Source organism: Rhipicephalus microplus, chromosome X (genome assembly GCF_043290135.1).
Source record: "Rhipicephalus microplus isolate Deutch F79 chromosome X, USDA_Rmic, whole genome shotgun sequence".
In the NCBI taxonomy this organism is placed as follows: Eukaryota; Metazoa; Arthropoda; class Arachnida; order Ixodida; family Ixodidae; genus Rhipicephalus; species Rhipicephalus microplus.
The window spans coordinates 488,736,295-488,761,208 of NC_134710.1; the positions used below are offsets into that span (position 1 = coordinate 488,736,295).

General features: G+C 45.5%; 1 protein-coding gene and 2 long non-coding RNA genes across 3 annotated transcripts in view; 1 reads left to right on the plus strand and 2 right to left on the minus strand.

The window, feature by feature from the left end:
- LOC119160778 (uncharacterized) overlaps window positions 1–24,914 on the minus strand; it is a 255,029-nt gene that overhangs the window by 66,627 nt on the left and 163,488 nt on the right. The window lies entirely within an intron of this gene.
- Window positions 1–24,914, minus strand: part of LOC142776722 (uncharacterized) — an 83,248-nt gene that overhangs the window by 57,917 nt on the left and 417 nt on the right. The window lies entirely within an intron of this gene.
- Window positions 9,411–11,444, plus strand: LOC142775052 (uncharacterized). Its single transcript, XR_012886656.1, has 3 exons — window positions 9,411–9,552; window positions 10,872–10,957; window positions 11,322–11,444. It is a non-coding gene; the product is annotated as an uncharacterized LOC142775052 (long non-coding RNA).

Below are 24,914 nucleotides of genomic sequence, written 5' to 3' on the forward strand. Positions count from 1 at the left end.
AGAAAGTTCACCACTTGCGTGACCCAGTCAGCGGCATTTGACTACAGTATGCCTTTCATCGCTCAACTGAATGCGTGTCATGAAAATGTGGAACCTTCAAGGGTTCTTCACCGCGACACTTTGTTAAACAGCCACGCCACTTCCCCCCACACCACCGCGTGTTCCCGTCTGGTCTTACCGCCCTCCTCCTTCCCTGTGGTGTTCAGAGCTTCGAGGCTGTTGGCAATATTCAAAGTTTGCCTGCGGGAGTTTGATCTGAAACGGATGTGACCCCTTCCCGCCGAGCAGAATTGAAGCCGCTTTTCGCTGACTCCGTGGTCCCCGCCTGGATCCCCGGTCCCACCTTCCTTCTCTTCAAACGTTCTATTGTATCTTTGGCAAGGCCGCATAGTATTTGAAAAGAGATATGGTGGACCGGAGTGAAGTGGTTTCAGTCTCTCTGAATAGGCCACGTGAGGACAACGGAAAAGAGGGCGCGAACCATGTTTAGAAAACCACTCAACTTCGCGTCAACTGTGCGCAGTGTTGGTTGTTGCTCGCAGCATCTGGTGTCCCCACATTGCAGCTATCAATGTAAGTCTTCACAGCGTGGTTTTCTTTTTTTTCAGGAAGCAGTCTAAAGGGTGCTGTGTTTCCGAGGAACTGTTTAGGTGCCGCTGGAGCTCGCGCGCATTAGAGTTACTTTTCGTCACGTCAAGTTTGCGAGGCCGCACCAGGCCGAAGACGGGCTGCCCCACGCCATACTGGTGCTGACGTAGCAAGACCAATGTAACGGGAGATGCACATGCACTGCAAAGCAAAAACACGTCGAACCCCCTGTTGGAAATAAGTGACGGCGAGGTTTAAGGTCGAGACCGGTGGTCGGATTTTCGCATCTGATGGGACGTCGGAGAAGGCAAAGCTGCAGCCCAGATAGCAAAATTTTGTAGTATTGCAGTAGAATGTAACTTGAGCCAATATCAGTTAAATGAATTATTCAGTTGTATGCACGTTTTTTTAGATACCCTGCTGCAGCGGGGTACCCACAGACCGTCCAATACCCACAGACCGTCCAATCGGACCGTCCAATGGCTGCCGCCAATGGTGGCACGGGAGATTTTTGACGTCCCGCCACTGGTGGCACCCCTCTCACCATAACGAACACCATCACTGTGCAGCCACGCACGCTTGCAGCGTTGAAGTGATTAGTGCCCTTATTGTAAGCGCCTGACTAGCCTCGCTCGAGAGGGTTGTTTCGAAATGCAGTTTGCATTCTCAGCCTAACCACATTTTATTGGTTGTATAAGCTGGAGCCGAACGTCGTAATAGGTCCCATTGCCAGCATCCTGTAGCCTCGTTAGCCGGAGCACCATGCTTTACTTCTCTTTTACCGCAAACTCGAGTGCCTTTTAATGTCAATTTCGCTCCAGCAAGTTTCTGAAGGTGTCCAGCACTACAAGGAATCGTTATTTTAAAGGGGCCCCGCAGTACATTTCCAGTCTGCCGACCAGTAGTCGCGAATCATAACTTTAGAGCTAAACAACGTAGTGAAGCAGATGCCCATATAGTCGTCTTAAGAGAATGCATAATGAACCCTTCTAGTGTAATGAACCCTTCTACTACTTTTGCAGTTTGATGCTCGGAAACCTTGGACGCTCAAGCCTTATAACGACTTACTGGAAGCCGAGAAACTGAATGCATGATTTTAGTTCTCCTACAGCTGATGCTGCAGGTTTGACCAAGTCATGTCTTGGCGTAACAAGCGAAGCATGGAGCAAAGCACTGCGCGTATACTAATGAAACAATACGAAGGAAAGAAAAGGGCAAGCAGAACAATAACTGTGGGTGCAAATCAGTGCAACCGCAATAAGACAGGATGGAAAAGACGGCACAGAGTGCGTCCCCTCCTGTCGGTTGCACGCATTTGCTCTCATAATCATGTTGTATCAATGTGTCCAATCCTACAGACTTGAGAAGAAAATTTCTGTCAGCTTGGAGGAGGAAAATGTAGAAAAACAGAAACGAAAAAGAGAGAGAAACAAAACGGAATACACACACTGTTGTTGAGAATGGAAAACGATGGTATTGAAATGTCGAAGCTAAGGAAGCGCTAGCAGATCGTTCATGTGCCAGAGCTGCGAAATTCAATCTGTGACGAGATCGGCACTCAAATAAATAATTTGTATTGAGATTTCCCAGTCGTTAGTAAAGTCGTTCAGTGACGAGCATTGGCCTCTGAGCATTGCATTGAGAATCACGCAAGTTGCTCCTCGAGGCCACACGAAGCGTTGTATTGACAGCAGGGAAACGTAAAATGGCGTCGCTGGGATGTGGTTCTTTCTAAGGATTACGAGATGTCAGAGTGGCCGGGATAAGTAGAGATTACATTGCACAGAATTACGCCTCTGGCTTTCCTTAAGGGACAAAGGTGAAGTGGACAGAAAGAACTGTGGCAAAAGGCAGAACGAGCACTCACATCTGTTCCCTTACAATGTGATATTGCGTTGCGGGTTCAACAGTCGCCCTACAAACAGGGAAAATTTCACAAAGCGTTAAGCTGTGCTTTACTTCTGCATTTCGAGCGCGTTGCAGCCCTTTATGTGGCCGATCATTTGGCTCAGGATCTTGCAAAGACTGCACCAAAACTTCGAATTGTGCATGACAGACTTTCGCTATGGAAAGCACAGGCGGATGGGTTCTACGCTGCTAACACCCGCAGCCAACTATAAGCAAAAACAACACAGCTTTGCAGCGAAGGCTAACCTATCAATACATTAGTGACGAATTGGAATGTAGTACCAAGGAAGGCTAGCGAAGAACTTTTTTGGATCTGATCTCACGTAACTGTACAAAACAGTGGTTTAGGCGAATACGGTCTCTCCAGGGAGCGATGAGGTATTGTGGTGTCTGTCGTCTCTAGCTGAAGTAAGCAACGAGAGACCACAATGTATGCTAGCTCCCGCTTTTATGCTGCCGCAGTGGTCTAAGGCACTCTGCTACTGGTCCACAGGTCGAGGGGTTGAATCCCGACTCTGGGGGCCGAATTTCTGATTAATGCGAAAATTCTTCCGGCCTATAGACTTAGCCGCACGTTGAAGAACCCCAGGTGGTCGAAATTTCCGGAGTCCTTCACTACGGCGTCTCTATAATGACATGGTGGTTTTGGCACGTTAAAGTCATACAATTGATATTATTATGTCTGTAACTGAGATAGCATTCCTTATGAGCCAAGCTCGCTGTTGCTAGTGAAGCAACGCCTACACCTCCTCGCAGGCGCCCATTCACGCTCCTTCGCCGGACGAAGGATGGACGGAGTTCTTCCTCTATGTTCTTTTAGCCCACCTGGCTGCTGCCGCTGGCGAAGTGAACATCATGCATTCTATAGCTTCAACGCAAACTCACGAATAGGGGAAAACTTGTGCAAAAGCATGAGTCATCTTTCGAGCTCACTTTTAGAGCTAATTATTAATGTATAACTCGAATCACAAGCTTTAGAGGCCCACCTAATGTAAAGCGTTCAGACATCTTTACCCATCATCCCCGAACGCTGGTTATGATGGCTGTGAAGGCAAGACTGTGCATAGGCAAAAAATCAGATATATGCATAAGAAAGAAGGAAGGCAAGATCATAAAAAAGTATGGATATATATATATATATAGTTTAGATAGTGGAGGAGTTCTACTGAGATTTAAATAACAGCCGAGACAACGAGGATCATATCGTAAGAAGCAGTAAAATATCCCACAAAAACCTGATATCCAACCTATAACGAAAGGGGAAGTATAGATAGAATGCAAAGAGGCAAAGACACCTATGAGGATTAGGTAACATCAGGCATGCTGAAAGACAGTGGGCAGATTGGGTTAGGATAAAACTGGCGACATTTATACAATTTTTTTTTTTGACGTAGAGGGTGCGAGTATCTTTGAAAATGTCAACATTATCTTGATCCGCGAGAAAAAGTACGTCAATAATTAAAAAAATTTCAGGCAGATCAGCTTAGTGCCCGTTGTCTACGCAATTAAGCCTAAACCACTTTCGCTTGTAGCTGAGAAGAGGCTCACATCATTACAAGCTGTAAGAGTGCTGCCAGTGATATGTCGCTAAAACTAGTATTTGCCACTTAAGTTTTACGCGGTCGAGGCAAATGCATTGCTGCTTGTCATATCTGTTTTTTATTTCTCGTTTTCTTTTGAGCCTTCATTTTATTTCACGTAGATCCCTTAGTTTGGAGTATTTCGCAAACTATTGCCAAAGTTCCCTTTTCCCGTAAAGATTTTATGTCCTGCTTTTCAGATATCATTTTCGATGGTTGCTCATTGCCAACAGAAACACCGCAACAATGCGAATCACTAATCCGATGCCTCCAGCCATCCCTGGTTCCTAGTTATATCATAATTGCAACGTGCATATAACAAGAAATCGATTGCTACAGCCTCGCAGCATATGAAATACGAATATCGCAGGCCCACATTTCAATTGCGTACACGCATCCTCACACAAGCATGTCAACCAGCCTTTGCAGAAGGCAAAGAGTAGGCACTGCCGAGCCGTTGGTTCTGAAAGGAGGAGTAAGTATACACAAGCCTATTTTTTTCGCACAAGTACGGGGAAGTGCACGCAATCGTCTGAGTCAGGCAGGTACTTTAAAAAATCAGGGAAAATTGTTGTGTATCACTGTTTCAGTGCGAATGACCAGCGCTTCTCAAAAGCGCCCGTCAGCTTGTCAGCTAAATCTTGTGCGCTATCTCTTCAGAAATGAACTAGAATGGTTTCCAAAAAAACAGAAAAATACTTTATTAGGTTCTTGCATCGTTCTTATAGCGGTTTACCTTGCAAATTTCACCTTCGTAGAGGGCATTCAATTTATTTTTAAGCGTCTTTTTGTGTACAATTTATAAGAACAGACTTGTAGGGGCTATGAGTAGAGCAACAGAAATTCATGTCAGGAAATTGTTAATAATAGTGTCATTATGTGCCCCACAAATTGGCATCCCGATGAGCAGCTCGTTATGAATAAAAGAATTATCTAATACGTTAGGCAGTGCGATGAAAGTGATGCATCATATTAAATGTAAGTACATCTTGGTGAACGGTAGAGAGTTCGAGGTAATAAAGTGGTTCCTTATTTTGGCAGCGTTAAGAAAAATCGCTGCATCCCACGAAGTTAATGGTGATGAGTGGGCAAAGCTGTAGCTCCTGAGGTCCATAACTTCAGCATTGAAGTCGGACAGATGGACGGAAGGACGGAGGGACAGATGGACGGACGGGAAGGTGGACGTGTGCACGGTTGCACGGCCTGTAAGATGCACGGATGTATGGATGGTTGGACAGATGCATGTATGGATGGACAGTGCGAGTGGTCATGTATTGAGCTGTTGTATAGTTGATTACACACCAAGTAGACAGTTTACACATGTTTTTTGTTTTTTTGTTTGTTTCGCAGGTGATCAGTTTCAGTATGCGTTTTGTAGGGTGTCATGTGCGCCCAGTAGGTTGGCCTTAAGAAGTTTCGCCTCTAAAAGCTGGCATCAGCAGTGTTGACCCAATGAACGCTTTAAATAAATATCATGATCCCAGCAGGAATCGAACCCCACATTCTGTGGGGCAATCAAGTATTCCACCAAAGAGCCACAGTAGATCTCGGAACGAGTTTTCAAGTGTTCTTAAAACGTCAGTTGTGGCTGCAATACTGGCTATCTAATCTTATAAACAGACATCGTGCATCTATCATACAGCGTCACGTCGACATAACGGAAAGTGCTGTGAAGCGCCATCCACTGAAGCTCATTTGTTTAGCAGTGTCCAGGACCGTTATCCTCGCTAGCATAAGCGTTACATATAAGCTTACCGCCTTTCGTCATTGTTGGTGACTTTAATATGGATGTTTCAAAACACAACCAGACCTGGTTCACACAAGACATGAAAGATGTTTTCTATGTAGAAAGAGCCTCCGAGTGATTTATTACGGAGTACCTAATGGTCTCCTTTGGAAAACATCGCCTTTATACTTCCCAGGGAAAATGAAAACGGTAAGGTTACATATAATGATAAAATCCAGCAAATCAAGCAATAAATAAAATTTCAGGATTCGTCATCACGCGCAGTGGCAGAAAGGGCTTTTAAGCTACCTCAAGTATTGTTTAGATCTTAATCAAACGCCCTCATTGAGTTGACAAAACTGTCATGATCAACAGTGCCAAATGCGGCAGAGCTCACAAAAAAAAAACAATCCCCTGTTTCTCCCCGTATCGACAACAGTCATCGTCGCGTCAACGGGAAAATGTGGTCTTGTCAGCAGCGACAAGAACCTGCAGGTATGCGTGATCCCTGCTCGCAAGGTTACGACAGACACTCGGCCAGAAGCACAGACGAGCTAACGAACCCGAGCATCGTGAAGGAAAAAGCGAAACGAGTGAAGGCTGCGTTTCGATCGTCAAACGACTGTAACTTCGTTATTAGAGCTCCATTTGGAAAGACAAACGTGGCTACAGGTTTACTCTAGACAGGCGCACAACCTCAACACCTCCACTAAATTTCGATGTCTGGGTGTTCAACGGACCTCTTAGGGCGCAGAACGCAGACTATTTCAGGATGTGCGTGGTATCCGGGTGATTGCGCAATACTATCGATCCCAATTTCATACTATACATAGCGCACAAAAACGTCGGAGTATCTCATTCGAGTCGAGGCCCACCGAAGAAAAGGAAGACAGAAAGGAAGAGAGAAAAATGTGGTTAATCGCTCTTGTAAGAATCGATATAGCACAAAAGTGAAACGTGCCTTCACAGAGGTAATTGAGCATTTTCTGTGTATTGTTTCGCCAGAAGGGCGAAGGAATGAATGCTACAGAAACAAACCACAAAATCACTTGACGAACGACAACCAGCTCGTGACCTCAAGCACACACACCAAGCAGAAAGCATGCACGAAATGAGCATACACAAGTAGTGCGCGGAATAGCAACTGTCACAGCTCGACCCTGAAAGGACGCTGCTAAAACTGAAAGACGCCCAAAATTTACGCACAGGTATACACAAGACAAGTGCGAGCCACTGTCACAACTCTTACTTCTATGTGTGTGAGCAGAGTGCTCCTTTCATACACGTGGCCGCGGCAGTGAGAAAGTGACATTCGTGCTCTGCCGAATCACGAGTCTGAGAAGCGTCACAGCTCGACACTCGAAGCACGCTGCTCAAATAGAAAGACGTACGAAATGAACGGATAGTTATACACAGGACAAGCACGAGCAACTGTCACAATTTTTACTTCTTCGTGTGCAAGTAGCATGCTCCTTTCGTACATGCGGCCGCAGCAGTGAGGGAAGTGACCTTTGTGCTCTACCGAATCACGAGTCTGATAAGCGTGCGCACAGGAGTGACGGCGCTCTGTGGAGGCACCACTACAGTTCCTAGCAGCATTGATTGAAACGCTAGAGGTCACGACCTTGAGAGTGTGCCCAATGCGAGACCTTCGCGCTATCTGGCTACACAGTAAAATTTTTACATCAAAAAGGGTGTAGAAAGGGTGCTTTTTACGAGAAAGCACCCTTTGCAACACACTTTAACACCCATAAATGGTCGATTGAAAAAAAGCACCCATTTGTTTGGGTGCTTGCCTCAATAGTACCCTAAAATAGGCTCTAAGGGTGCTTTTGTGCCTGAGAAGGGTGCAGGTGACAATTCATCAGATGGAATATGCAGCATAAGAAAAACACATAATTATAATATTTGGGATTTTACGTCTCAAAAACCTCGATAGGATTCTGAGGGCCGTCGTAGTGGAAAACTCTAGAGATTTTGACCAATTGGTGTTTTTAATGGGCGCTGATATCGCACAGTGCACAGGCTTCTACCTTTTCACCTCCATCCTAATCCGACTGCCACGGCCGGCATCGAACCCGCGACCTTCGGATTGGCGGCCGAGCAGCATAGCTACTGCACGAATATGTGGACCTTGGGTCAAATGACGGCCTAGACTTAGAATGTGTGAAGGTGCTCTCCGAATACAGCAGAATGCCAGCAAAAGCAAATCGCGTTTCATCTATAATGGCAAATGACTGCAATCCACGTTACGAAAGCTCACCTTAGCGTTGGTTATAAGCTACATGTTTGCTGTGAATTATATACAGGAACATAATCTTCGCCCGAGTATGGGTGTGTGTGCGTGAGCCTGCGCATGTGTTCGCGTGTAAGCGCGATTGTGTGTACACCCGTGCATGTGTGCGTGCACGTGTATGTGTGAGTCCGTGCTTCTGTTAAGCGTGCCTGTGCACATGTGTACGCTCATGCATGCGTGCGTTTACGGTCGCGTGGGTGTGTCACCGTATGTGTGTACACGTGTATGTGTGTGCGCCTGTGAATAAGTATGCGTGTGTATGAGCCCGTGCCCCCTCAAATTTCGTGTGTGTGTGCGGGGGGGGGCACTGCTTCTTAGTGTTTAAGATGCCACACCTGTTCAGACTGGGAGTCTATATGCGAGGTGGCTTAAGAAATCGCGGTTGTCAACGCACTGTACACGGACTATTCAGTACATGGAAAACAGCTGCACATTTTCGTACCTCATCATTGCTTACGAACTTGCTGTGGTAGCTGATTAGGTCCGCTGAGGCGCTTCTACGCTCGAAAACGTGGGTTATGACCAATTCACACGGAAAGCTGTCACTGCACTTATGCACAACCATCGTTTATATTAACAACGTTTAACAAGAACGTGCCCTGCCTTTGCTACAGGTGCTTAGCTAGCTCATCGGGCAACCATATACAATTATGTGCTGATCATGTGGTCAGCAAAAAGTTTGTTATAACAACCTCGGCACGTTTCGTGGTGCGTGACAAGCCTTCTAAACATCCGCGACTGTGGATTAATTTGTTTCAGCTTCGACTACGCATTCAGTGTTTGCGGCACCATACGCGGAATGGCCAGACACAGACAATGCGAAAAGAAATTCCTCTGGAAAAAGGTGTAGCGATGCTCTCCCGCTAATGCCCCCGAGGACGAAATAATTATTGTTTCTGGCCATTCCATGGTGCACTTTGTTTTCCGCAAGTTTTGCTTCACTATTTTTCGCCCACTGCAATCGCATTCCGTCAAAATACTCAAAGAACCCGAGGCTGGTAAATAACCTGCGTCGCTGTGCGACTGGCTGGAAGGAGAGTTGCCGTTTACAAGGAGTCATTCCGCGTCGAACGGCCGTCCGCCGTATGCGCCATAGCGTTTGCCTTTCGGCGCCGTCTCGGCGGGTTTCCCGCTCCTCCCCCCCCCCGGTCACCCCGGCCAGCGTTGCTACCACAACGGCGGCGTAGATAAGCGAATAGTTGCGTCACCGAACACCTGCGTCGACAGCTGCGGCGCCGCCGCCAGTGCCTCCTCGTTCTCTCTCTCAACGTTGCTCTTTCTGTCTCATCGTCTTTCAAATGCGTTGCGTTGGTCTGGGGTCTTTGTCGCTGTGTGTGTTCTAGCGAACAGGCGCATGTTCAATGGTGGTCACGCATGACACCGTGTTCGAAGTGACGCTCGGATTAAGGAATATTCATGGAGTGGCGGACACGGACAACGTGGGCCTGTTAACGGTGACTGTACTGTTTTCGTAGGTAGTAATCATACAGCGCTAGCTGGGCACCTGCAGGAGCTCTGCCTAAGTAGGCTGCCAGCCATTTACAACAGCATGCGTTCGCGGGCCTGTTGCAGATGCCCGATTAAACGTGTGACTTAACGAGTTCACACTGCAATGCGTGATGTTGTGTAAGTGCCTGCATCACTCATACAGCGAGTGATGTGATCACTTAACAAGGGCGGGATTAGTTGCTGATCGCACGTTGTCTCTACACTGCACAAAGTGATTGATATTGTTGTAAGACGTGCTTTGGGCAACATCGTAATAACATTTCTATTCATACTCAAATGTGCAACGTGCTTCTGTAGGTGTAAGCGTAAAAAAAGAAAGAAAAAGAAAAAATTATGCACAGAGGCGCACTATACGAAACGGCTTTTTTTTTTTGCTTAAAGACGGTATAGGTGGAGGTGCTGATATGCCGCGATGCTCCCAGCACGTACGCCTCGGTCTTTTAAACTATTTAGGACAAGTGTCACCAGCAACAGGGAAAGATCTAGCAGACTTCCAAAGGCGCGTTGTTGTGGCTATCGCCGTGCGTTGTTTTCCCTCGTTTCTGTTTGCTGTTTTCGAGCTTTGGCTTCACCTGCGATAACGTTCGGCGTTATAAAAGAATCGAGAGAGTATACGTGACTGTGGGAGCTATGTGCGGTAGCTCTAGCATAAGCCATGGCTGCTGCAACGTTGACGGCGTCCGCGCGCGTTGGTGTCGTTCGAGCGCTCCTACTTGCTTGATTGTGTTTGACTGAGTATTTAGGCACGGGTTACGTTTGTAAACACCGTGGTCAATAATCACTAATAGCATGCCCCTGATTGCCTTCAGAGGATGGGCTTGGTTGTCGAAATATGCCAGATGCTTTTTCTGAAAGCAAACTTTGAAAAAAAAATTTTTTAAGAAATACTTTCATACGTGCTAGACAGTGCCTATTGCAGGCCCGCAACTCTTTAAAAACTGGACGAGCTATCACATCTTTTATCAAATTACAATGAATTAAGATGACTGAATTATAGATGACGAATTTCTGTGCTAGATTAGGTGCACAAAATACATGTTCGCAGCCCTACGTCTAGAAAGCAGGCAAATAGGAAGCACAGCGCCAAATTTGGATTAGATTCCATTGACGGAGCGTCTTGTGAGGGTAAAAAGAACGAGAAAATTGTTCATTTTTGATGCCCTTATAGAGGCAGTCAGTATTGCACTGATTGGTGACTTGTAACAATTCCTCAGATTGTTAGAGGCGTGATTAAAGTCAGTAAATCTTTAACTTTTTTTTGCAGACCTCTTCGCTAGTGCCACGCCCAAGATCGTTTGTTCTCATGTAAAAGAGAAAGCAGAGATGTCTTCACTGTTTGTACATGAAGAGGTAAGTTTCTTGTGCGTTTTGATTACTGCTACTTGTTCTGAACGTTGTACTTTAAGTATTGTTTTTCACACTGGCTCACTACCCTAGAAGGAATTTGATTCTTAGGTGAGTTCAGGCTTTCGTAAGTGCCATTTTTTAACTGTAGTGTTACACTTCACCTCCATTTGTGAATTTGGTGTATGCTGGAAAACTCTTATCTCTATCATACGAAATTATTGGAATGTATGGGTTGTATGCTTCGAGTTCAGTGTAATGTCAATTACACGCCATTTCGTAGGATACACACTACACATTTCTTATATATGGTGCTGCCAGAACAGCACGAACATCCTTTTATGAGAAGTCATATTTGCTCTTAACACAGGATGAGAGGGTGCCGCTGACGTCCTGTGTAGTCTACCCCGGCCCCAGCCTAGAGCAAGCCTACTTCCTGAACCTCCACTTAGATAACCGAAAAATCTTCCGTGTCAGTAATGACGAAGAAGGAGTGACAGCACTTATGAGTTGATTTTTTTTTATTTTCAACATTGTCTATGGCCGCAAGGCCTTTAACAACCACCGTAATTGAGCGGCTTTTTCTCGGCGTGAGTTTGGAGTTTATCAAAGAAGTTGTTCAGGCAGTACGAAGCTGAAAATTTTAGTGTCACAATGCCTGAACAACGTTTTCTAGTGTGGTCATGGTAGATAAACAAATATTGTTATTTGAGTAAGTTATTTTGCTTAAATATAGCTAGACCATTCCATGCCAAACGTCCCAGCCACTTTGGCGACCATCTGAATTGTATTTAAAAAACAAATGTGCTGACTTACTGCGTTGAGAACAGTAAACTGCTAGAACATTTCAGCGATAAAAAAAGTTTTGTTCATGTGGCTGGCTTATAACTTCCTGGCATAATGCCGTCTGTGTGCTGTTTGTGGGAAATTTTGTTTTAAAACTACCGCTTAATTTTTCTAAAAGAAATTCGGTCTACCTGTTAAGTAAATGTGCTTCTGTAAGGTATTTGAAGCTCAATAATAACAGTGCAATTTTTTGCACAAACAGCACACAGACGACATTACGCCAGGAAGTTATAAGCCAGCCACATGAACAAAACTTTTTTTCTCGCTGAAATATTGTAGCAGTTCACTGTTTTCAACGCAGTAAGTCAGCACATTTTTTTTCAAATACAATTCAGATGGTCGCCAAAGTGGCTGGGACGTTTGGCATGGAATGGTCTAGCTATATTCAAGCAAAATAACTTACACAAATAACAATATTTGTTCATCTACCATGGCCACACTAGAAAAAGTTGTTCTGGCACTGTGACACTAAAATTTTCAGCGTACTGCCTGAACAACTTCTTTGATAAACTCCAAACTCACGCCGAGAAAAAGCCGCTCAATCACGGCGGTTGTTAAAGGCCTTGCGGCCGTAGACAATGTTGAAAATAAAAAAAAATCAACTCATCAGTGCTGTCACTTCTTCGTCATTACTGACACGGAAGATTTTTCGGTTATTCGTGTGGAGGTTCAGCAAGTAGGCTTGCTCTAGGCTGGGGCCGGGGTAGACTACGCAGGACGTCAGCGGCACCCTTTCATCCTGTAATAAGAGCAAATATGACTTCTCATAGAAGGATGTTCGTGCTGTTCCGGCAGCACCATATATGAAGAATGTGTAGTGTGTATCCTTTGAAATGGCGTGTAATTGACATCACACTGAACTCGAAGCAAACAACCCGTAAATTCCAATAATTTCGTATGATAAAGATAAGATAGTTTTCCAGCATACACCAAATTCCCAAATGGAGGTGAAGTGTAACACTACAGCTCAAAAATGGCGCTTACGAAAGCCTGAACTCACCTAAGAATCAAACTCCTTCTAGGGTAGTGAGCCAGTGTGAAAAACAATTCTTAAAGTACAACGTTCAGAACACGTAGCAGTAATCAAAACGCACAAGAAACTTACCTCTTCATGTACAAACAGTGAAGGCATCTCAGCTTTCTCTTTTATATGACAACAAATGATCTTGGGCGTGACACTAGCAAAGAGGTCTGCAAAAAAAGTAAAAGATTCACTGACTTTATTCACGCCTCTAACAATTTAAGGAATCGTGACAATTCAGCAATCAGTGATTCTGACTGCCTCTATAAGGGCATCAAAAATGAACAATTTTCTCGTTCTTTATACCCTCACAAGAAGCTGCGTCCATGGCATCTAATCCAAATTGGACGCTGCGCTTCCTATTTGCCTGCTTTCTAGACATAGGGCTGCGAACGTGTATTTTGTGCACCTAATCTAGCACAGAAATTCGTCATCTATAGTTCAATCATCTTAATTTATTGTAATTTTATAAATTATGGGATAGCTTGTGCAGTTTTTATAGAGTTGTGGGCCTGCAATAGGCACTGCCTAGCACGTATGAAAGTATTGCTTTTAAAAAAAATTCTTCAAAGCTTGCTTTCAGAAAAAGCATCTGGCATATTTCGACAACCAAGCCCATTCTCTGATGGCGATCAGGAGCACGCTATTAGCGATTATTGACCACGGGATTTACAAACGTAACCCGTGCCTAAATACATAGTTAAACACAATCAAGCAAGGGAGCGCTCAAACGACACCAACGCGCGTGGACGCCGTCTACGTTGCAGCAGCCATGCCTTATGCTAGAGCTACAACGCATAGCTCCCACAGTCACGTATACTCTCTTGATTCTGTTATAATGCCGAACTTTATCGCAGATGAAAGCAAAGCACAAAAACAGGAAACAGAAACGAGGTAAAATAAAGCACGGCAATGGCCACAACAACGTGCCTTTGGAAGTCTACTATATCTTTCCCTGTTGCTGGTGGCACGTGTCCTAAATAATTTAAAAGACCGACGCACACGTGCAGGGAGCATCGCGGCATATCAGCACCTCAAGCTATACCGTCTTTAAGCAAAAAAAAAGCCATTTCCTACGTGCGCCTCTGTACATAAATTTTTCTTTTTCTTTCTTTTTTTTACGCTTACACATACAGAAGCACGTTGCACATTTGAGTATTAATAGAAATGTTATAACGATGTAGCTTGAAGCGCATCTTGAAACAATATCAATCACTTTGAGCAGTGTAGAGAGAATGTTCGATCAGCAACTAATCGCGCCCTTGTAAAGTGATCACATCACTCACTGTATGAGTGATGCAGGCACTTACACAACATCGCGCATAGCAGTGTGAACTCATTAAGTCGCACGTTTATTCGGGCATCTGCAACAGGCCCGCGAACGCGGCCTGTTGCAGATGGCTGGCAGCCTACTTCGGTAGAGCTGCTGCAGGCGCCCAGCTAGCGCTGTATGATTGCTACCTAGAAAAACAGTACACTCACCGTTAACAGGCCAACGTTGTCCGTGTCTGCCGCTACATGAATATTCCTTAATCCGAGCGTACTTCGAACACGGTGTCATGCGTGACCACCATTGAAGATGCGCCTGTTCGCTAGAACTGACACAGCGACCAAGACCGCAGGCCAACGCAACGTATTTGAAAGACGGATGCGACAGAGAGAGCAACGTTGAGAGAGAGAAGGAGGAGGCACAAGCAGCGACGCCACAGCTGTCAACGCAGGTGTTCTGTGACGCAACTATTCGCTTATCTACACCACCGTTGCGGGGGCAAGGCTAGCCCGGGTGAGCGGGGTGAGCGGGAAACCCGCCAAGAGGGCGCCGAAAGGCAAACGCTATGGCGCATACGGCGGGCGGCGGTTCGACACGGAAGGCAATCGAGTTGCGCTTCAAGAATGACTCCTTGTAAACGGCAACTCTTCTTCCGCCCAGCGGCACAGCGGTGCAGGTTATTTACTAGCCTCGGGTTCTTTGAGTATTTTGACGGAATGCGACTGCAGTGGGCGAAAAATAGTGAAGCAAAACTTGCAGAGAACAAAATGCGCCCTGGAGTGGCCAGAAACAATAAATATTTTATCATCGGTAGCATTAGCGGGAGAGCATCGCTACACCATTTTTCAGAGGAATTTGTTTCCGCATTTTCCGTGTCTGGCCATTCCGCGTATGGTACCGCAAACACTGAATGCGTAGTCGAAGCTGGAACAAAGTAATCCACAGTTGCGGATGTTTAGAAGGCTTGTCACGCACCACGAAACGTGCCGAGGTTGTTATAACAAACTTTTTGCTGACTACATGATCAGCACATAATTCTATATGGTTGCCCAATCAGCTAGCTAAGCACCTGTAGCAAAGGCAGGGCACGTTATTGTTGAACTTTGTTAATATAAACGATGGTTGTGCATAGGTGCAGTGACAGCTTTGCGTGTGAATTGGTAATAACCCACGTTTTCGAGCGTAAAAGCGTCTCAGCATACCAAATCAGCTAACACAGCAAGTTCGTAAGCAATGATGAGGTACGGGAATGTGCAGCTGTTTTCCATGTACTGAATAGTCCGTGTACAGTGCGTTGACCACCGCCATTCCTTAAGCCAGCTCCCATATAGACTCCGAGTCTGAACAGGTGTGGGACCTTAAACACTAAGAAGCAGTGCCCCCCCTCACGCACACACACACACACACACACACGAAATTCGAGGGTGCGCGGGCTGATACACACGCATTTTTATTCACAGGCGCACACACATACACGTATTCACACATACGCCCACAAACACACACGCAATCCAAAACGCACGCATACATGGACGTACTCATGTGCACAGGCACGCTTAACACAAGCACGGACTCGCGCATACACGCGCACGCAGACATGCACGGGTGTACACACAATTGCGCTTAAATACGAACACATGCGCAGGCTCACGCACACACACCCATACTCGGGCGAACATTATGTTCCCGTATATAATCCATAGCAAACATGTAGCTTATAACCAACGCTAAGGAGAGCTTTTGTAACATGCATTGCAGTTAATTGCTATTATTGATGAAACGCGATTTGCTTCTTCTGGCATTCTGCTGTATTCGGAGAGCACCTTCACTCATATTAAGTCAATGAGGCTGTCATTTAACGCAAGGTCCACATATTCATGCAGTAGCTACGCTGCTCGGCCGCCAATCCGAAGGTCGCGGGTTCGATGCCGGCCGTGGTAGTCGAATTAAGACGGAGGCGAAAAGGTAGAGTCTGTGCGCTGTGCGATATCAGCGCTCATTAAAAAACACCAAATGGTCAAAATCTCTTAAACTTTCCACTACGATGACCCTCATAATCATATCAAGGTTTTTGAGACGTAAATTTCGAAATATTAAAATTTTGTGTTCTCTTTAGGCTGCATATTCCATCTGACGAATCGTCAGCTACACCCTTCTCAAGCACAGAAGCACCCTTAGGGCCTCTTTTAGGGTGCTATCGAGGCAAGCACCCAAACCAAGAGGTGCTTTTTTTTAATCGACCATTCAAGGGTGGTAAAGGGTGTTGCAAAAAGTGCTTTCTCGTAAAAGCACCCTTTTTACGCCCTTTTGGGTGTAAACATTTCTACTGTGTATGGCAGGCAGCCACAGCTCGGTGATACCATGCTTGGCGCTTACGTAAAGGAATCCCGTGTCAGCTCTCGTATGTGTTCACAGGAGGCTGCGTGAAGTGCGAACCTTAACCGCCACTTAAGCCATCAGCTAGATTTCAACGTACAGCTAGCACATCCGCGTTGCAGATTTCTGTTCGGCGGGGGGCGGTGATGTTTGATGATTAGCGGAGAGCGCTCACGAAGCGCTCGCCTGCAAACGCTGCCCCCCCTTCCGCTGATAATGACGCTCTTCTCCCGAAAGCTGGCCCATTTGTGGCCCACTCTCAAACTCACTATTATAATTAGGTTGGTATGCCTCAAATACATTTGTACTCTACACTCCCAATGCTGTCCTACTCGGAGTGTAAGTATTGTCCGGAAACGATAAGAAAATTCTAACATCTATAGGGCATTTCTTCAGCCGGCACAACCAGCAAGCGCCGCCTTCGTAGCCGCCCGGTGTCGTGGTAGATTTTTCAGTAGCTTACTTCATAGCTGGGGAACACAATATGCTAAAGATTTTCTGTCTCGCATCCCGGCTAGTTACAAGGCCGGCAATATATATGTCGTTCGACTTGACAATGTCATAGCTGCGGTGAGCCCTGGACGAAGGTGGTGTACGTATTGATGAAAAAAAGATTACTTTGTTTTTAAGCTCTCATCGGAAATTCAGAGGCTTAAAGACACATTTTATGACTTACGTAACATATATTCACACAATACATTCAGAAATGAGCCATAAAAACATAAAAATTGAACAATAAACATACGGAGATTCCAACTCTCGAACGTGCGATCGGGAAGCGCGTATACGTTATCGCCACACCACATCGCGCCAAGTCGAGGTTTTCAAAAAAACGGGGTTATATACGCATCATTAGCTTACTTCGCGTATAGTTGCCTAATAATGCAGTGAAGGTTGTCATTATGGATAGAGCGTTTACTGATACGCCAAGAGGGCCCCACCATAGTGATCTAGTGGCTAAGGTACTCAGCTACTGACCCGCAGGTCGCGGGATTGATTCCCGGCTGTGGCGGCTGCATTTACGATGGAGGCGGAAATGCTATAAGCCCGTTAACCTAGGTTTGGGTGCACGTTAAAGAACCCAAGTTGGTCGAAATTTCCGGAGCCCTCCACTACGGTGTCTATCATAATGATATGGTGGTTTTGAGACGCTAAACCTCACAAATCAATCTATACGTTGGGCGATTTTTTTCATTACTGAAACTTGTGGTAATTAAATGGAAGTGGATAAATTCATTGCTGAGAGCATGCTTGAAGGGAGCTTGCGTACTTGGTATACTGAGACATGAAAATGCGATGCAAATATTTGGCACTTGGAATAAGTGACACCTGAGGTAGTTGGTAACTACTCAATATAAACAAAAAGAACTGCGTGCAAACAGGGACACACGAAGGAGGTCAGGATAGCACAGAGAAACATACATAAACAGCGGACACACCCGTAGCGCCCTGCGTCCCAGCTACTGTGCTGCTTTCAGCGCCATGAGTGGCTGGTCAGACCCGAAAATATCTTTTGTATATATAAAATAACAAAACATTTTGTTTCCGATGCTGGCATCTTCCCCTCATGCTACCCTCATGCTCCGAAAACGAGTGTCTTTACCACTAGGTTACACCCCTCCGTACACGAAAGCAATACTTCTACAGCTCAGCTAAACCACATCAAATTTTACCCTTTGTGCAAAGTAAATGCAGAAAAACAACACATTCTAGTAAAACTTTACTGATTTTTGAGGTAAAGCATTAAACGTTCTTTGTGAGACACTTTGTAAAGAGGATGTGGAAAATTGCACAACTCAATAAAGTTTCTTCTTCGCAAAAATATGGTGCTGAAGTTTTTATTGACCTCCTGAGGCGGCTATTATATGCCGTGACTGAAGAGTGGATTGATGGATGGATGAATTGACATGGCTGTACCTTTTAAATCGGGTGGGGGCTAACGCCACCAAGCCGTAATACTTAGTGAACCAAAAACTAGATTTATTTTTTGTTCCTTTCTATAGTGAAGTTGAGGACTGGTACTTTGCAGTGAAAGGTTTAATTCACGCTCGTGCCTTGACTTTAGCCACCAATCAGATAACCTCCTTCTAGTTAATTCTACCCGCCTAAATTCTACTTTGCCCTCCCTGCGCCTGAATCCCAGTGCTTTGAAAAACTCTGCGCCATCATCCTGAATTCTAGAGTGAAGCCCTTTACAGAACATTATCAAGTGTTCGGCAGTTTCCTCCTCCTCCCCACACGCTCCGCATACCGTGTCTACATTTTCGTACTTGGCCCGATATGTCTCGGTTCGCAGTACTCCTGTCCTGGCCTCAAACAGTGGAGAACTACCCCGAGTATTATCATAGATTCTTTCCTTGGCAATTTCCTGCTTAAAAGTTCGATAGATTTCTAGGGCGGACTTCTTAATCATACCGATTCTCCACATATTGGTCTCCATTTCCTTCACCTTCTTCCTAACCGATACTTCTTTTTAGTTCGGCCCCCTGCTCATTTCTAAGTATTTACTGACGGCGTATTAGGCCTTTTCGAGAAGCACCGCTATGCAATGAAGGACAGCTGGCGATCACTGAATACATCTCCAGGGCAAATTTCGTTGCTGTTTCGGGATGCACAACTCGGGCTGCTCTTTACTCCAGCACACATTGTCTTCTGTGGAACAAAATATATGCGATATTCTTTTAGCTGTCCCGGGGACGCGCTCATACGGGCCGGCTTCATGTTGAGAATGTAGCGAAGCCTTTCGCTTATCGCTTCGGTGTCTGGTCACTCTTCAGCAAGCAACCACGGACAATGACACCAGCTTGATTTTGTTACCGCTGGCAGCTCTTCGCGAATCAGCAAGAAAGCGAGGTATTAACGACGTACAGGTTCGGAGGCTCATGCTCGGAAGTGCACGGTCGCTCGATGATGTAAGAAACACGTGAGATTCATCAGCTCAACCAGACACACTTATCCCGAGCTTCTTCCAACGTCTGTCTCCCGGGCCGCCACACAGCAAAAGCCAACGATGTGCGAAAATATGCAGAACAACTTTCCAGCAGGTTTTTTTTTTCCTTGAAGTGCCCCCCCCCCCACCTTTTTTTCGTTTACAGAATGCTTTCCTCGCTCATTGTGCTCATTTTGCTCCCCGTTCTAGTGAAAGTGCATTGACTCGAGATCACTCAAGGGGCGCGACGATGCCGTAGCAAACTTTGAAAAAAAAAAACATCTGTGGTCCTCGCATACAATCACGATTCATTGAGAGCGTAAGTCAGGGGGTTTCGGGCAAAATCTGCCGAAGCAGCTGCAGTTGCTGTGACGTGGTAACAAACTCTGAAACGCCGCTTAAAAATCGGCTGATGGAAAACTCCCCATGAGGCAAAAAAGGATTTTGACGTCTTTTTTTACTATGTACCTCAGAGCTGGTGGTAAAACTATGTCATGTACCACTTTTTACTCCAACACGAGTAGTAATTTTAAACACGAAAGAGTTTTCAGAGGTCATGAGCCGTGAAAACCCCAAACTCGGATAGTTTTTGCTTACGGTGTACACTCGCGGCAATGTGAAGGAAGATTAGAAAGCAAGCCTCCGGTTAGCGATCTCCGGTGTTCGAATAATCTCTGGTTATTGCAACGTCCCGTCTGTCCAACGTATACATGTAAGCGGCAGCAGCTCAAAGAGACCTGATATATACCTTTTCACTGTTTACAAACTGAAAGAAAGGGAAGTTTATTGTACACTTAACTTGTACGTACACAAATGAAACATCAAAGACAAGTAAAGACAGTGTATACATCTTTGAATAGGGCACCAAAATTTAATTAATCACTGTATCCAAATGTTGCAAGTCAAAGGAAAATTAAAGTGAATCAACTTAATCATATTTTATAAGATAACACTTATGCAGCTACTAGAGGCAGCGCATGGCTAGTATACGGGACAACTGGAAACCTTAGCTGTACCTCTTTTTGAAGAAACGTGTGTGCCATCGTCGAAGGAGGGCCTCTTCGCCATGCGTTTCCAGCTACTGATCTAGGTAATTCCACACAATGAGCCGTATTTTCTGTAGTGGGGGATAGGTGCTTCTATGCGGCTTGTGCCGTACTTCCGCTAAACAGCATCGCCGCCACAGTACGTACAAGGATACTGTAAAGACTAGTCTTGCAAACAGCCCACGTTCTGTTCCCATGCGCGCCGTGCGAAAGCCAAAGAGGCGTTGTACGATGTGCCAGACGCCCCTTGACACCGAGCACTGAAACAGAGCATGTTGGGCCGTCTCGATTTTGGCGCAGTTTGGGCAGCGGTCATTTGGAACGACTCCACAATGTGCTAACTGGTCACGCGTATAGGCAATGCCCTCCATCTTCTCAACCAGTCAAATTCGCGCACATGGTTAGGTACGCGATCGCTGTGCCATCGTTTCCGTTTTTTCGTGCAGGATCTTGTTTCTTCCTCTTTTCTCAGCGGGATACTTGTCCCCACTTCGCTTTTTGCCTGCGATGAAACATCTTCCAGACTACATGAACCTATTGATTCCACTGTTCGTTTTAAGCCACTGGCAGCTCTGTAAAACTTAAGTGGAATTCCTGCTCGTGGTTCGATGTACGAATTGGCCGTGAAAGTACCTTATAGTGTACTGGTCCAGTACATCAAGACCCTGTACCCGGGGTAGTTGCTGTCATCGAAGAGCTTCGGTGTTCTTTTTGCAGCTAGCGCTTTCGTGAATGTTGGTATGTTTGGGAGGCTCAAGCCTCCACGGTTTGTGGGAGGCTGTAAAAATTTCCTCTGTACCTTTGCTGGTTTTCCTTGCCAAAAGAAGGTTCCCGCCATAGAGGCGAGGCGTCCTGTTACGTGGCGAAGTTGAAGGGCGATGTGTGCTTTGTATAACGCAAAAGAGCATGCCTGTGTCTTGATGACTTGCTTTTGCCGTTAGTGACAGATTAAAATGAGTTGCTGCTGCTATGACATTGGTGGATCTCCTAAGCACGTCATCCCCGGTCTTTTTTTAGACATCTCCTTCCTCAAACTAACCGCCTAACACCTTAACAGCTTGAACGTATTCTAAGTCTTCTGGCAATAGTTCTCTGAAACTGAGATGCGGGATGGCTTCCGGTTTTGTGCACCAGCATAGAGCCTAGAAGCATTGGCGTGGTACGAATGCTTTAGCGAGTTGCCCGCTCACTTTAAACACTGTCTTCGCCTTTGTCTGGCCAAACATTTCAAATAAAATTTCTTCTATGATACACATAACATTATAAGAGTTAGCCGTTAGTTTTAAGTGCCTTTCTTTTACCAGAAAGCGGAAAAAAAAATTTCCTTACTCTGGTACAACAAAACAAAATTCTCTGCTTCGATTGATATGGGGGGTTTAACGTCCGAACACCATCATATGAATATGAGAGACGCCTAGTGGAGGGCTCCGGAAATTTTGACCTCCTGGGGTTCGTTAACGTTCACCCAAATCCGAGTACATGGTCCTACAGTTCCACCTCTATCGGAAATGCAGCCGCCGCAGCCAGGATTCGATCCCACGACCTGCGGGTCAGCAGCAAAGTTTTCTGCTTCAGTGTTAGAGAGTAATAAGTGAAAGAAGGAGGAACACTTGCTGCTGCTGCTGCTGCTGCTGCTGCTGCTGCTGCTGCTGCTGCCGCTGCTGCTGCTGCTGCTGCTGCTGCTGGGTTTCACGTTCCGAATCGACCATATGATTCTGAGAGATGCCGTAGTGAAGGGCTCTAGAAGTTTCGATCGCCGGGGGTTTTTTAACGTGCACCCAAATCTACAGCATTTCGCATCCTACGAAAATGCAGCCGCCGCCGCCAGGATTTCATCCTGCGACCTGCAGGTCAGCAGCCGAGTACCTTAGCCGCTAGAGCACTGGGGCGGGACTATTATAATGTGGATGAGACCTTGTGTTCGGAAGTGTCCACTGCAGAAATATTTTCAACGTTTTGTTACAACTTCGTCAGTGGCCATATTTTTGAGAAAATCTCGATTGACGCTGCTACAGTGGTACCACCACGTCGTTTAAATCACCTGATACTCGTCTCAAAGCACACATTGTGATAAAGTCACACTGGATGGTTTACTATTTTTCAAATATGTTTACTGAAACATTTTCTGTCTGTAAGGGCGAGTACATGAAATGTTCTAAGCAGTATTGGTGCTAAAGGCACCTTCGTGGCCATCAAATGCCTTATTGTATAGAAATTCAACCTATTGCGGAAAATTTGGCACATTTCGCTTCAATTAATATGGCTATACACGCAAAGATTCTTGAGCTATATCAACACAGCTGCATTCGCCTGCGAATGCAACTCGTGTTAGTTTTTTTTGTGTGTGCTAGAGTACATTGTATAGTCCACGTTCTAACGTAATCATTGTCTTAATTTTAAAAGTGAGAGCTACTGCGAGGCATTGGGTACCACAGAAATCGTGAACGTAGTATAGTGGTGCATTAATGGAAAATGTTCTGGTAAGGTCTAGTGTTACAGATATATATACGCAGATGCTAAAAAACAACGTACATGGCATATATGAAGGATGCCACTTGTGGTGCTAACTGCTTTTGAGACCTGGTACGGCTGTGTGATAGAATACCTGATTGCCATGTAGAACGTTTGGGCTTGATTAGTGCTGTGAACCTGATTTTTTTGTCTTTGCATTGGTCGAGTGTACGCTGCCGATGCCACTGCTTCTTTATGCTCGCTCTCACGTTTAGGTTACTAATGCACGTCCTTGCCGTTCCAGGGTAGATATAAACTCTCAGTCACCTGAGGCAAATACCAGCACCGCGGCCTTTGTGGTACCTGCCACACGTGTCTGGAGAAAAGGGTTTGATGACGTACATGACGGAATTTTCACTTCATTGATTTCGTCATTTTAGAGTCGTGTTATTGATTGATTGATATGCAGGGTTTAACGTCCCAAAACCACCATTTGATTATGAGAGACGCCGTGGTGGAGGGCTCCGTAAATTTTGACCACCTGGGATTCTTTAACGTGCACCCAAATCTGAGTACACGGGCCTACAACATTTGCGCCTCAATCGGAAATGCAGCCGCCGCAGCCGGGAATCGCACCCGCGACCTGCGGGTCAGCAGCCGAGTACCTTAGCTACTAGACCACCGCAGCGGGGTAGAGTCGTGTTATTCAAGCTCTTTAACCCTACCATGCCTATTTCCGTTAAGACCAAGTTAAAAGGGGGGACCAGGAGAGCACCCAGACGTAGGCGGATAGATAGATAGATAGATAGATAGATAGATAGATAGATAGATAGATAGATAGATAGATAGACAGATAGATAGATAGATAGATAGATAGATAGATAGATAGATAGATAGATAGATAGATAGATAGATAGATAGATAGATAGATAGATAGATAGATAGGAAAACACAAATACAGTCCGTGGGCCCACACTTACATTCATTTAATCTTCCGCAAAGGGCCACCTGTTGAAGCGTTTAAAAAAAGAGAATAAAAAAGAAGTAACAAATAAAGTTTGTTGGCGAAGCTGGATTCCCTGGTTACCCATGGTCCGAAGGTGAGGCTCCTAACTACTCAGCTATTCATACCCGCTAGGAAAACAATTGCTTATGGGAATAATACGATTTAGTTGCTATGAGCGAGAGAAGGATAAAAAATATAGAGAAAGGGGAACAAAGAAGCACGAAAAAAAACGCACGAGACGATAGAGAAAAAAATACAGAGAGTGCCTCAACGAAGCTTTCTTAGCCTTAAGGGCCCATGTCTGCTCACGAGGCCACCGCATGAGCATAAAGACTTATGTGGCTTTCTCTAGGCTAGACTTGGCTGCGCTACGCTAAGCAAGATTGGCCAGTTTCATTGTTAATTTAAGGCTTAGCACCATCAGAGTGAAGTCACCCTAATATTTTATTTTTCCTCGAAACTCAAGTAACTCTTCTTGGTGTCATTCACAGTAAATTGCCTCGCGATAAACTTTATGTGAATACACCAGCTGACGGTAGTGCTTTTGGTGAATGTCTGGTCCTAAACGCGGGTACCGGGCATCAGGGGTCTTGCATTTCACTTCTCGTAGGTTGAAGGTCGTGCAAAGTTTTCTGGCATCAATGATTAAAATAAAAATCGAAACAACTCCTCAAAGTTGCCTGCTTGAAAGGAAAAAAAAGGCGGTGGGGACAGAGTGAAGTAAATACTGCTGCCTGTGACAGACATGAGCCACTTGGGATGACTGTCGTGGAGGGGTCACATCATTGCTACACACCATGTCATGGGCACGTCACGGCTTCAGATTGAGAAAAGAAAGGGGGAGGTGGCATTGACATCAAGCGAACTTCCCACTGCGGAAAAGCACTGAACAGACGGAAGCGCCTTGAAAAGACCCGCGATCTTTCTTTTGTTAGAAAAGTCACACGGCACCTATATGCAGGCACTCGAGTCAAGTTGTCGCAGCACACTTCCCCTGAAAAACGATAAGGAGGCGGCT